Source organism: Manis javanica, chromosome 3 (assembly GCF_040802235.1).
Source record: "Manis javanica isolate MJ-LG chromosome 3, MJ_LKY, whole genome shotgun sequence".
Taxonomy (NCBI): Eukaryota; Metazoa; Chordata; class Mammalia; order Pholidota; family Manidae; genus Manis; species Manis javanica.
Genome location: NC_133158.1, coordinates 53,283,564 through 53,294,207, shown reverse-complemented (window position 1 = coordinate 53,294,207; position 10,644 = coordinate 53,283,564).

The following is a 10,644-nucleotide window of genomic DNA, read 5'->3' as shown; positions in this document are numbered from 1 at the left end:
ACACAAACACACACATATGTACATGTAAAATTACTTATCCATTCATGTCCTTTGTAAACCCAAGGTACAGTGATACATAGCTCTACAGAAGGAGATTGTATAAGGTGCTAGCTATGTAGTGCACAAATGGGTGGAAATGGTGTTTGTTAATATAGGCAACAGTATATAATCGGCAATTTTGAAAAAAGGAGATAGATATATCAGAGAAGAAGGGAAGAATTTCAGAAAATAACTTTTAATCAACTTTTAAAACTACTTATGAACATGTTTGCTTATTCTGTATCACACTCAGAATTGACAATTTTATTCCATGCATCAAAAAGTACACAGAACAAGGAGTGAAGGGTAAACAATGGGTTGCAATAATTATATATATTAATATTGGTTCATCAGTGAATCAAAAAAATGTTTTCATTTACTTTTAGAGGTAGTATGCCAAGTAAAATGGAGGCCAGATATGATGAGCAATGTGCTAAGTTTTAACTAATTTTAATTTTCTGGCACTCCTTCAGTTTCCGCAACTGTGAAAGTGATTTTTATAAGCTTTCAAATGTTTCTGTTTCCTTATTTCAGAAAGAGATAAACAATTCAGTCCTTAGATTGAGGGATAACATTTTTCAAAGAGTTACAATGGATTGTTGGACTTTGAATTTGAGTCATTTCATTCATTTAATTTGTAAGGGGAATATAGCAATTTAAAGAAAAGCAGAGCTGAAGACATATCTAATTGAAAAGGACAACACTTCCAAATAAGATTGGAATATGCCTACTAAGAATTCTACTTGTGTTCTCACTGGTCTGACTTTGAAGCTACAACATTCTTACTGATAAAGTGATGCAGCAGCTTTTCTCCCCAGTGTTCCTGAGGCATATTTGTCAAATAAAGTGGTATATATTTAATGTTTGTTACATGATGATTTGGCAAAGTGATGCAATAACTTCTAAGGGCCAAACTTACCAAGCAACAAAGCAATCTCAAGCATTTTATTGAGTTTGAGGGCCTCTGTCTGTGTCAGGCACAAGGAATTAACAAGTTAGGTTAAGTAGCTGCAATAAAAAGCGACCCAAAAGCAGGGTATACACGTGATGGATCACGTGCTCTCACTGGGATATATAAGCACTCCTCTACACATGCTGACATTCACTCTCAGGATCTTGCCTTGAACAGCAAACCAAACCCATCACCTCTGACAACATGGGCTACTACGGCGGCTGCTACAGAGGCCTGGGCTATGGCTGTGGCTTTGGAGGCCTGGGCTGTGGCTATGGCTATGGCCTCGGTGGCCTGGGCTATGGCTGTGGCTATGGCGGCTATGGATATGGACCTTTCTATGGAGGCTACGGATATGGCTGCTATCGTCCATGGAACTATGGAAGATACTGGTCTGGCTGCTGCTGAAATCCTGTCCTGGAAGCCCGACATCTGAAGCCAAAAGGCCAGTAAAGAAATTACACAAAATTTGTACCCAAGAAGATCACCCAGGATCAGGCCAAGATACAAAACTTATAATACGTCGCATCTTGTAAGAAGATTTACCATATTACATTTGCCTGCTTCACGTCTCCCCATGTTCCCTATTTGTACTTTCATTACTATGGAATTTCTCTGTGCCCTTTGCAATAAATTATTCTGATTTGAAATGGCACATAATGGCTTTTATTTGTTAATTTTGTTGACTCGGACTCTCCTTTTCACCATTTATTTCCCTTGTTGAGTTCTTCCAAAGCAAGTGTCCTGGTGTTCTCTGTACCTGTCCGTACAGTTATCACAGCAAAATTCACACAGCATTAATAAGAATTAGTCCACTTTCAACATTAATCACCTCGTTTTTTTAGTGTTATTAGTGTGATTTAAGATTTTTAACCTACTAAATGTTAGAATAGTAGTTCTGAAATAATCACTATTCAACAATATGACATTTCAATGCCATTAACATATTATAGAATATATTTTTTATTTACAAACTCAACTTGTTTACTTAACAGAAAAACAGATTTGTGAAGCCGAACAACAGCACGTGCCCTTTTAGTCAATGTGGTCTAAACTGTATTAGCTTTACAATGCTTGCAGAAAGTAAAAACTCAATGTGTCCATTGGAAGCCTCTTCTACTTAGCTTTTCTCAGAGTGCAACAAGAGCTATTCCATTTTCTGTATGCTTAATAATACTTCTCCTTAGTTTGAGGAAATGGCTTCTGTTGGTGCAAAGAAAAAGAGTAACCATAATAAGCCCTTGGATAAGGGTTTGATACTCCTAGAAGAATATAGTATTATCACATTATTAGTTGAAATTACTGCTTTATGGATCTCTGCTGGATCTAAGGGAAATTCTCCAGCATTCCTTTATTTTCAGGGAAATGATATTGCCCATCATAGGGAGGACATGTCACAACTGGTTCCTCAGTCCTAAGGAAGATATGTATCTGGTTGAGATAAAAAGGCAGAGTGTGATGTACTAAAACCTATTCAAATTACTTATGATCCTATGGCTTTAGTTTGCCTTAATTAGAATGAAATATTCAACATATCAACTGTCCATTCGATGTTTAGAATTATTTCCTACTTTGGCCATGTTTGGAAGGAAAAGAAAGAAGGAATTGAATACTAATGTATGATGTAGTAAAATTTTATTAATCAGATCTGAAAATAGTGAAAGAAGTGAAAGAAATTTGAATTCGCAGCACCACAACATTCTGTTCATCCAGAGACAGCATTTTAACATTGTTAAGATAACAAATCTCATACTAGTGAAAGTATTCTTAATTTATAAATCTGAGCAAAATCAGTTCACCACATGTAAAGAGCCTCTGCTAATCAATAATTAAATATTAACTAAGCAAGTCAAATGAACGTGGGCAAAAAAACTTTAAAGGAATTTCAAAGCACAGGAAATCTAAGTGGCTTAAAAACTAATGAAAGGATGCATAAATATCACTGTTGCATTGGTAAAGCCAAATTAAACCCTGGTCAGCTGTCATTACATAACACATGAATGATCAAAATAAAAGATTTTTAATGACCAGTGTGGGTAAGAATGTGGAGCAACTGGAATTCTTACTGGTGCTGTGTGGTGCTGGTACTGTACATTTGTATATCTGCACAGGCAAATTTTTGTCACAATCTACTGAAGCTAAATTTTATATACATATATGTATACATACACACATATATATGTATGTGTGTGTATATATATATATATGTATATACACAAACACACACATATGTACATGTAAAATTACTTATCCATTCATGTCCTTTGTAAACCCAAGGTACAGTGATACATAGCTCTACAGAAGGAGATTGTATAAGGTGCTAGCTATGTAGTGCACAAATGGGTGGAAATGGTGTTTGTTAATATAGGGAACAGTATATAATCAGCAATTTTGAAAAAAGGAGATAGATATATCAGAGATGAAGGGAAGAATTTCAGAAAATAACTTTTAATCAACTTTTAAAACTACTTATGAACACGTTTGCTTATTCTGTATCACACTCAGAATTGACAATTTTATTCCATGCATCAAAAAGTACACAGAACAAGGAGTGAAGGGTAAACAATGGGTTGCAATAATTATATATATTAATATTGGTTCATCAGTGAATCAAAAAAATGTTTTCATTTACTTTTAGAAGTAGTATGCCAAGTAAAATGGAGGCCAGATATGATGAGCAATGTGCTAAGTTTTAACTAATTTTAATTTTCTGGCACTCCTTCAGTTTCCGCAACTGTGAAAGTGATTTTTATAAGCTTTCAAATGTTTCTGTTTCCTTATCTCAGAAAGAGATAAACAATTCAGTCCTTAGATTGAGGGATAACATTTTTCAAAGAGTTACAATGGATTGTTGGACTTTGAATTTGAGTCATTTCATTCATTTAATTTGTAAGGGGAATATAGCAATTTAAAGAAAAGCAGAGCTGAAGACATATCTAATTGAAAAGGACAACACTTCCAAATAGTATTGGTATCTGCCTATGAAGAATTCTACTTGTGTTCTCACTGGTCTGACTTTGAAGCTACAACATTCTTTCTGATAAAGTGATGCAGCAGCTTTTCTCCCCAGTGTTCCTGAGGCATATTTATCAAATAAAGTGGTATATATTTAATGTTTGTTACATGATGATTTGGCAAAGTGATGCAATAACTTCTAAGGGCCAAACTTACCAAGCAACAAAGCAATCTCAAGCATTTTATTGAGTTTGAGGGCCTCTGTCTGTGTCAGGCACAAGGAATTAACAAGTTAGGTTAAGTAGCTGCAATAAAAAGCGACCCAAAAGCAGGGTATACACGTGATGGATCACGTGCTCTCACTGGGATATATAAGCACTCCTCTACACATGCTGACATTCACTCTCAGGATCTTGCCTTGAACAGCAAACCAAACCCATCACCTCTGACAACATGGGCTACTACGGCGGCTGCTACAGAGGCCTGGGCTATGGCTGTGGCTTTGGAGGCCTGGGCTGTGGCTATGGCTATGGCCTCGGTGGCCTGGGCTATGGCTGTGGCTATGGCGGCTACGGATATGGCCCTTTCTATGGAGGCTACGGATATGGCTGCTATCGTCCATGGAACTATGGAAGATACTGGTCTGGCTGCTGCTGAAATCCTGTCCTGGAAGCCCGACATCTGAAGCCAAAAGGCCAGTAAAGAAATTACACAAAATTTGTACCCAAGAAGATCACCCAGGATCAGGCCAAGATACAAAACTTATAATACTTCACATCTTGTAAGAAGATTTACCATATTACATTTGCCTGCTTCACGTCTCCCCATGTTCCCTGTTTGTACTTTCATTACCATGGCATTTCTCTGTGCCCTTTGCAATAAATTATTCTGATTTGAAATGGCACATAGTGTCTTTTATTTGTTAATTTTGTTGACTCGGACTCTCCTTTTCACCATTTATTTCCCTTGTTGAGTTCTTCCAAAGCAAGTGTCCTGGTGTTCTCTGTACCTGTCCGTACAGTTATCACAGCAAAATTCACACAGCATTAATAAGAATTAGTCCACTTTCAACATTAATCACCTCGTTTTTTTAGTGTTATTAGTGTGATTTAAGATTTTTAACCTACTAAATGTTAGAATAGTAGTTCTGAAATAATCACTATTCAACGATATGACATTTCAATGCCATTAACATATTATAGAATATATTTTTTATTTACAAACTCAACTTGTTTACTTAACAGAAAAACAGATTTGTGCAGCCGAACAACAGCACGTACCCTTTTAGTCAATATGGTCTAAACTGTATTAGCTTTAAAATGCTTGCAGAAAGTAAAAACTCAATGTGTCCATTGGAAGCCTCTTCTTAGCTTTTCTCAGAGTACAACAAGAGCTATTCCATTTTCTGTATGCTTAATAATACTTCTCCTTAGTTTGAGGAAATGGCTTTGGTTGGTGCAAAGAAAAAGAGTAACCACAATAAGCCCTTGGATAAGGGTTTGATACTCGTAGAAGAATATAGTATTATCACATTATTAGTTGAAATTACTGCTTTATGGATCTCTGCTGGATCTAAGGGAAATTCTCCAGCATTCCTTTATTTTCAGGGAAATGATATTGCCCATCATAGGGAGGACATGTCACAACTGGTTCCTCAGTCCTAAGGAAGATATGTATCTGGCTGAGATAAAAAGGCAGAGTGTGATGTACTAAAACCTATCTGACTTACTTGTGGTCTTATGGCTTTAGTTTGCCTTAATTGGAATGAAATATTCAACATGTCAACTGTCCATTTGATGTTTAGAATTATTCCCTACTTTGGACTTTGTTTGGAAGGAAAGGGAAAAAAAGAATTGAATACTAATGTATGATGTAGTAAAAATTTTATTAATCATATCTGAAAATAGTGAAAGAAGTGAAAGAAATTTGAATTCGCAGCACCACAACATTCTGTTCATCCAGAGACAGCATTTTAACATTGTTAAGATACCAAGTCACCTTCTAGTGAGAATGCTCTTAATATATAAATCTGACCAAAATATGTTCACCACATGTAAAGAGCTCCTGCTGATCAATAATTAAATATTAACTAAGCAAGTCAAATGAACATGGGCAAAAAAACTTAAAAGACATTTCAAAGCACAGGAAATCTCAGTTGCTTAAAAACTAATGAAAAATGCAGAAATATCACTGTTGCATTGGTAAAACCAAATTAAACTATAGTTAGGTATCACTACATAACACATGAATGATCAAATTAAAAGATTCTAAATGATCATTGTGGGTAAGAATGCGGACCAACTGGAATTCTTACTGGTGCTGTGTGGTGCTGGTACTATACATTTGTATATCTGTACTGGCAAATTGTTGCTACAATCTACTGAAGCTAAATATTATTATATACATATATATATATACACATATATATGTGTATATATGTATGTACACATACACACACATATGTATATGTAAAATTACTTAGCCATTCATGTCCTTTGTTGACCCCAGGTACAGTGATAACTAGTTCTACAGAAAGAGGTTGTATAAGGTGTTAGCTATGTAGTGCACAAATAGGTGGAAATGTTGTTTGTATATATAGGGAACAGTACATAGTTGGCAATTTTGTAAAAGGGGGGATAAATGTATCAGAGAAGAGGGGAAGGATTTCAGAAAATAACTTTTAATCAACTTTTAAAACTACTTATAAACACATGTTTGATTACTTTGTATCACAGTCAGAAGACACTTTTATTCCATGCATCTCAAAGTACACAGAACAAAGAATGAAGAGTAAACAGGTTGCAATAATTATATACATCAATATTGGTTCATCAGTGTATCAAGCAAAACATTTTCGTTTACATTTCAAAGTAGTATGCCAAACAAAATATAGACCAGATATGATGAGCAATGTGCTAAGTTTTAACTAATTTTAATTTCCTGGCATTCCTTCAGTTTTCACAACTGTGAGGGTGTTTTTATAGGCTTTCAAATGTTTCTGTTTCCTTACCTCAGGAAGAGATAAATAATTCATTCTTTAGACTGAGGAATAATATTTTCCAAAGGTTATTGGATTGTTAAACTTTGAATTTGAGTCATTGCATTCATTTAATTTGTAAGGGGAGTATAGCAATTTAAAGAAAAACAGAGCTGAAGACACATCTAATTGAAAAGAACAACATTTCCAAATAAGAAAGATTGGTATCTGCCTATGAAGAATTCTTCTTGTCCTCACCTTGGAGCTACAACATTCTTTCTGATAAAGTAATGCAATAGCTATTCTCCCCAGTGTTCCGAGGCATATTTGTCAAATAAAGTGGTATATATTTAAACTTTGTAATATAATGATTTGACAAATTACACAATAACTTCTAAGGGCCACCCTTACCAAGCAACAAAGTGATCTCAAGCATTTTATTGAGTTTGAGGGCCTCTGTCTGTGTCAGGGACAAGGAATTAACAAGTTAGGTTAAGTAATAGCAATAAAAAGTTATACAAAAGGAGGGTATGCACATGATGGATCACGTGCTCTTACTGGGATATATAAGCACTCCTCTACCCATGCTGACATTCACTCTCAGGATCTTGCCTTGAACAGCAAACCAAACCCATCACCTCTGACAACATGGGCTACTACGGCGGCTGCTACAGAGGCCTGGGCTATGGCTGTAGCTTTGGAGGCCTGGGCTGTGGCTATGGCTATGGCCTCGGTGGCCTGGGCTATGGCTGTGGCTATGGCGGCTACGGATATGGACCTTTCTATGGAGGCTACGGATATGGCTGCTATCGTCCATGGAACTATGGAAGATACTGGTCTGGCTGCTGCTGAAATCCTGCCCTGGAAGCCCAACATCTGAGGCCATAAGTCCAGTAAAGAAATTACCCAAAATCTGAACCACAGAAGATCATCCAGGAACAGGCCAAGATACGAAAATAACACTAATAATTCATATCTTCTATTGTAAGAAGATTTGCCATATTACATTTGCCTGCTTCATGTCTCCTGGTATTCCTTATTTGTACTTTCATTACTATGGCATTTCTCTGTACCTTTTGCAATAAATTATTCTGATTTGAAATGGCACATTATGGCTTTAATTTGTTAATTTTATTGACTTGGACTCTCCTTCTCCCCTTGTATTTCCCATCTTGTGTTCTTCCAAAGCAAGTGTCATGAAGTTCTGGTTATCTATCCACACAATAGCATAGCAAAATTCACACAGAGTTTATGGGAATTAGCCTACTGTCAACACTAATCATCTCTTTTTTTTTTTAGTGTTGGTAGTATGATTTAAGATCTTTAACATTAAATTTTAGAGTATCTGGGTCTGAAATAATCTCTATTAAACAATGTGACATTTCAATGCTATTAACATGTTAAGGCAAATATATTTATTTATAAACTCAACTGATTTACTTCACAGAAAAACAGATTTGTGCAGCTGGACAATAGGGCATACCCTTTCAGTCAACCTGGTCTAAACTGAATTAGCTTTATAATACTTGAAGAAAGTAATAGCTAAATGCACCAGTTGGAAGACTCTTCTACTAAGCTTTTCTCAGAGTACAACAGGAGCTATTCCATTTTCTGTCTGCTTAATGGTACTTCTCCTTAGTTTAAGGAAAGGGCTTCTGTTGGTGCAAAAAAAGAAGAGTAATCACAATAAGCCCTTGGATAAGAGTTTGATACTCCTAGAAGAATATAGTATTATCACTTTATTAGAATTTGAAATTTCTGCTCTATGGATCTCTGCTGGATCTAAGGGAAATTCTCCAGCATTCCTTTATTTTCAGGGAAATGATATTGCCCGTCATAGGGAGGACATGTCACAAATTATTCCTCAGTCCTAAGAAAGATGTATATCTGGCCAAGATAAAAAGGCTGAGTGTGATGTACTAAAACCTATTCAATTTATTTGTGATTTTATGGCTTTAGTTTGTATTAATTAGAATGAAATATTTAATATTAACTGTCTATCCTATGTTTTGAAAGATCCCCTACAATGCACCATGTTTGGAAGGAAAAAGAAAGAATTGAATAATAATGTATGAAGTAGTAAAAATTTTATTAATCAGATCTGAAAATAGTGAAAGAAGCCAAAGAAATTTGAATTAATGGTATCACAACATTTTGTCCATTTACTGACAGCATTTTAACATTGTTAAGATACCAAATCACATATTAGTGAAAATATTTTCAATATATAAATCTGACAAAAATTAGTACCCCCACATATAAAGAGCTCCTGCTAAGGAATAACAAAATATTAACTAAGCAAGTCCAATAAACATGGGTAAAAGTACTTAAAAGGCATTTCAAAGCACAGGAGACCTAAGTGGCCTAAAAACTTATGAAAGGATGTGTAAATATCCCTGTTGCATTGGTAAAGCCAAATTAAACTATAGTCAGGTGTCCCTTCGTTAGACACAAATGATCAAATTAAAAGATTCTAAATGACCAGTGTGGAGAAGAAATGTGGAGTAACTGGAATTTTCACTGGTACTGTATGCTGCTGGTACTTTACATTTGTATATCTGCACTGGTAAATGTTGCCACAATCTGCTACAGATAAATATTATATATATTTATAAGTTAAATTACTTAGCCATTCATGTCCTTTGTAAACCCATGGTATAGTGATACCTAGGTGTACAGAAAGAGATTGTATAAGGTGTTAGCTATGTTGCAGAAATGGGTGGAAATAGTGTTTGTAAATACAGAGAATAGTATATAATCTGCAATTTTGAAAAAAATGGGACAGATATATCAGAGAAAGGGTCAGGATTTCAGAAAATAAATTATAATAAACTTTTAAAACTACTTATGAACACGTTTGATTATTCTCTATCACACTCAGAATTGACGTTTTTATTCCATGCTTCCCAAAGTACACAGAACAAGGATTAAAGAGTAAACAATGGATTACAATAACTATATACATCAATATTGGTTCATCAATGTATCAAGAAAAATGTTGTCATTCACATTTCAATGTTGTATGCCAAATAAAATGAAGGCCAGATATGATGAGCAATGTTCTAAGTTTTAACTAATTTTAATTTTCTGGCATTCCTTCAATTTCCACAACTGTGAGGGTGATTTTTATAGGCTCTCAAATGTTTCTGTTTCCTTATCTCAGGAAGAATAAGTAATTCATTCTTTTGACTGAGGAATAACATTTTTCGAAAGGTTACAATGGATTGTTGGACTTTGAATTTGAGTCACTGCACTCATTTAATTTGTAAGGGGAGTATAGCTGTTTAAAGAAAAACAGAGCTGAAGACACATCTAATTGAAAAGGACAACACTTCCAAATAACATTGGTATCTGCCTAGTAAGAATTTTACTTGTGTTCTGACTGTTCTGACTTTGAAGCTACAACATTCTTACAGATAAAGTGATGCAGCAGCTTTTCTCCCCAGTGTTCCTGAGGCATATGTGTCAAATAAAGTGGTATATGTTTAAAACTTTTTACATGATGATTTTATAAAGTGATGCAATAACTTCTAAGGGCCACCCTTACCAAGCAACAAAGTGATCTCAAGCATTTTAATGAATTTGAGGGCCTCTGTCTGTGTCAGGGATAAGGAATTAACAAGTTATGTTAAGTATACCTAGTAAAAAGTGACACAAAAGGAGGGTATACACATGATGGATCACGTGCTCTCACTAGGGTGCATAAGCACTCCTCTGCACA